The 4,108-nt window shown below is 39.7% G+C and overlaps 1 long non-coding RNA gene across 1 annotated transcript; it reads left to right on the top strand.

Annotated features, from left to right (window-relative positions):
- The first annotated feature begins 548 nt into the window (after window positions 1-548).
- On the top strand, window positions 549-3,725 carry LOC141371418 (uncharacterized). Its single transcript, XR_012376370.1, has 3 exons — window positions 549-1,404; window positions 2,417-2,476; window positions 2,977-3,725. It is a non-coding gene; the product is annotated as an uncharacterized lncRNA (long non-coding RNA).
- The last annotated feature ends 383 nt before the right edge of the window (window positions 3,726-4,108 follow it).

The raw sequence follows: 4,108 nt of genomic DNA, 5'->3' as shown, positions 1-4,108 counted from the left end.
AGGAGACTTGGGGATCAGCTCTGCCAGTAACTCCCCTGTGACTTGGGCAAACCACTTAAACTCTTTCTATCTGGTCAAGAACGAGCTGTCTCCTCAAGAATGAGCAACATCTGAGAGAAACATGCCAGTGTGGAAAGTGGACACCCAGAGCCTAGGTGGTGCAAAGGCTCTCAGACCCTGGCTATGGAGTGTCCCTGTCCTGAGTTCGGCACCAAAGTGGCCCTGAGCCCACCTGCTCCACCCCACCATCTGCCCCTTTGTGAGCCTGCTCCAAGCTACACTGGGCTGTGTTCAAAACTCCTTATGGAGCTTCTAGGAGTTCACTGGCTTTTAAAGAAAATGTGAAGCCAGTAGAAGAGCCCCCCTCTGGTTTTGGACAATGTGTATGTCTGTATTTCATTGCTCTCTTGCAGGACTTCCTGTTTCTGCAGAAATTCTTCCCCACCCCATTAGCTCTGGAAGTCACTGGGCACCCATGCAAATCTGCCAGTTACTGCATCACATCCTTGCTTTGTTCTCTTCTCTTTCTTCTCTAGAGACATCTCCACTGAGTTGCTGGTGTATCCTCCTGGCACAGTGGACAATTCTGATGGGCTGAGCTGCCACATCTGCTGGGCATGGTTATCTTCTTCAGGTGTCAAGTCGTGGAGATGGGGGGTCCCACTCTCACTTTATTGGACAAACCTTGGAACACTGCATCTCTACAACTGGAACGTCCCATTTCTACAAAGCATCACATTTTTTAAGGAGCAAAAATGTTCCTTAATATTATCTTATGAAGTCACAACATCCTCATGGAGGTTTTATTCCAATGTTGCAGACCAAGATCTTAACCCTGTCAAATGTGATCTTCAGACCAGCGGCATTGGCATTGCCTTGGAGCTGGGTAGACATGCAGCATCTCAGGCCTTGCTGTATCATGATATGCAGTTTAAGAGGATTGCCCAGGTGATGTGTGTGCACATCCAAGTGTAGAAGCACTGGATTAACATTCAGAAAGGTGCAGTGACTTTCCGAGAATTTCAAGGTAACATGCTGGCTCAGCTGGGACAAGAACGGAGGCTCTGAGACTCCCAGAGAAATGCTTTTCTTGCAAGAATGCTTCATTCTCTGCTTGGGGGCACACCTACCCTTTAAGATCAGCTCCTGGGTCACCTCTACATTCTTACCTGGAGGGCCCAGGAGTTAAGCACCCCACTTTTGCTCCTGAAGCCCTTAATGTGCTCAGCTGTCACTGGGTGGAGAAAACTGAATCACCAAGCATCTTCTTGGGGTGTCACGGGATTTGTCTGAAAGAGTTGTATCCCTTGGAATAGGCATATCTGTGCGATGCGGAAACAAAGGGAGCAAACTGCTGTGCAAAAGGAGGAATTTACGTTGATCCTGAGAGTGAGGAAGACTAAGGTGAGTAGAGAAATTAGAAGGAGAAAAAAAGGAGAATGTATCAGAACCTCTTGTGAGGGGTTGTGCAGTAAGTTTCTAAATTCTTGGTGGAAGTGGATTGCTTTTTGTTTTGGTTCCGATTTTGGTGGATAGTGGTGAATGGGCTGTGTTTTGCACAAAGTGGGTGCCTAGGGCAACACAATGAAGCCAGGAACTGACCTGTGCAGGAGGGGCGAGAGACTTCAGCAGGACCTGGACCACACAGTGACTGGGCCAGTTTCTCTCATTCTCAGAATCCCTGGGACCCAACCCAGTGCTCCGCAAATGCTTCTTGTATAAATGAATGAGAGCTGAAGAGATCCATCAGTATTATCTAATCTAATTCCCCCTTTTTTTGTTTTGGCTTATGCATTGTTGATTTTTAATTTTAATTTTAATTTTAATTAATTAATTAAATTTATTTATTAGTGAGTAAAGTGATAGAAGTTTATTAAGTGAAGATACAGAAAAAACTCTCAAGATAGAGAGGGGTCCCGAAAGGGTTGCCCTGATTTTTAATTTTTAAAATTATCCAGTACATTAAATATCCCAACATGAAAACATAAATGTACAGTTTAAAAAATAATAACAAAGTGAACCCCAGTATATCCACCATCCAAGTGAAAAAAACAGAACATGAAAATACCTTTAAGTCTTTCTTGTGCCCCTCCCCAACCATATCCCTTTCCCATCCCCCACTCACCCTATTCACAGGTAGATAGCTGCGCCTATTTTGAGCTTGGTACAAATAGAGTGATACTGTACGTGTTATGTTGCTTCATTAGCTCAGCATTTTATTTATGAGATTCATCCATGCTAATGAGTGTAGTTGTAATGTCTTCATTCTCACTATGTTATACTCTATTGTATAATTATATCTTGATTCAGTTTAGTGGTTACACTGTCAATGGATATTTGGGTTGCTTTGAGAATTTAGTACTAATATGTACAGTGCTGCAGTGACCAGTCCTGCCCATATCTCCTGATGCACTAGGCCACATTCCATCTGTGGAGTCGCTCAGCCACAGAGGATGCCCACACTCAAGTTTACTAGGTAAGTGGAACTCCTTTCCAGAGGGATTAAGTTACCTTAGATTTCCACCAGTCCTATAGAAGAGTTCCCAGAGCTACAAAATCTTTGCCAACACTTGATACTGTCAGACTTAAATTTCTGATCAGCTGGTGAGTATAAAAATAGCACCTCATTACGTTTTTAATTTTAATTTTCCTGACTACTAATGAGATCATGCACCTTTTTCTGTGTTTATTGGCCATTTAGATTTTCTCTTTTGTGAAGAGATTATTCAAGTCTTTTACTTGTTTTTAAATAATGTTGTGTCTATTTCTTATAGATTTCTTATAGATCTCAGAATGTCTCTCTATATAATTTTAGATAAAAGTCTAAAGCTATGTGTGTTGAAAACGTCTTCTCTCAATTTTCGAATGTTTTCTTTTTCTCTTTATGGGTCTTTCAGTGAGAAGTTCTTCGTTTTAATGTATTTGGATTTGCCAATGTTTTTCTTAAAGATTAATGATCTTTGTGTCTTATTTAAGACATGAGCTATGCATTATCAACAATAGCCAAACCATGGAAAGAGCCCACATGTCCATCAACTGATGAATGGATAAACAAGAAATGGTATATATACAATGGAATATCACTCAGCCATCAAAAAGAATGAAATCTTGCCATTTGCAATGATGTGGACGGAGCTAGAGAGTATGTGAAGACATAGCAAGAAGGCAGAAAAAGACCTCTCACCAGCAAAGGAATCGGCTGGCACCTTGATCTTGGACTTCTAACCTCCAGAACTGTGGGAAATTAATTTCTGTTGTTTAAGCCACCCAGTCTGTGGTACTTTGTTCTGGTGGCCCCAGCAGAATAATACAATATGCTTCCCTACCAGGAGAAAATGTCCTCCTATATTAACTTTTTAAGGTTTTATAGTTTTTCCTTTTGTGTTTACATCTTTAATCCACCTGGAAATAATGTTTTTGTAAGGTGTGAAGTGCGTGGTTAAATATTTTTCATATAGCTAATCAGTAGATTCAGCAGTTGTTGAAAATTTTTTCCTTTTCTCACTGAGCTGCAATGCAACTGGGTCATAAAACAAATTCCAACCACAAGTGTGTTTGTTTACAGGCTCTATCTTTGATCCTTTGATCTATGATTCTCCATGTAAAATTACTTGGTCTTAACCTACCAAAGTTGTAAAATAATTACTGATACCTGGTATGGTGAGAACCCACATTCATATTTCTAAAAAAATATTAGAGCTAGTTTTTCAATCACAGAAAAATATTATGAGGATTTTTTAATAATTATATTAAATCCTTAAATCAGTTTGGGGAGAACTGACATCTTTTGCTATTTACTTAGTCTTCTAAATCATTAACATGACATATTTCTATACCTACTTAGGAGTTCTTTAATATCTTTTAATAAAGTTTTGTAATTTTCTCCATAAAAGTTCCTGTCCTTTCTTATGAGATTTATACCTCAATACTTCATATTTATTGATGCCATAATAAAAGGAATCCTTTTTAAATTACATTTTATGTCTGTTGCTGAGATACAGCAATAGCAATGGAATTGTGTGTTATCAACTTTTCACTCAGCAAAGTTACTAAATCATCTTGCTAACTTTAATATTTCATGTATGGACTGTCTTCAGTTTCTGACGTT

The sequence above is a fragment of the Callorhinus ursinus genome, unplaced genomic scaffold, assembly GCF_003265705.2.
Source record: "Callorhinus ursinus isolate GAN/ISIS: 27379988/994484 unplaced genomic scaffold, GSC_fseal_2.0 scaffold1, whole genome shotgun sequence".
Taxonomy (NCBI): domain Eukaryota; kingdom Metazoa; phylum Chordata; class Mammalia; order Carnivora; family Otariidae; genus Callorhinus; species Callorhinus ursinus.
This window is presented reverse-complemented; position numbering and strand designations above follow the sequence as displayed.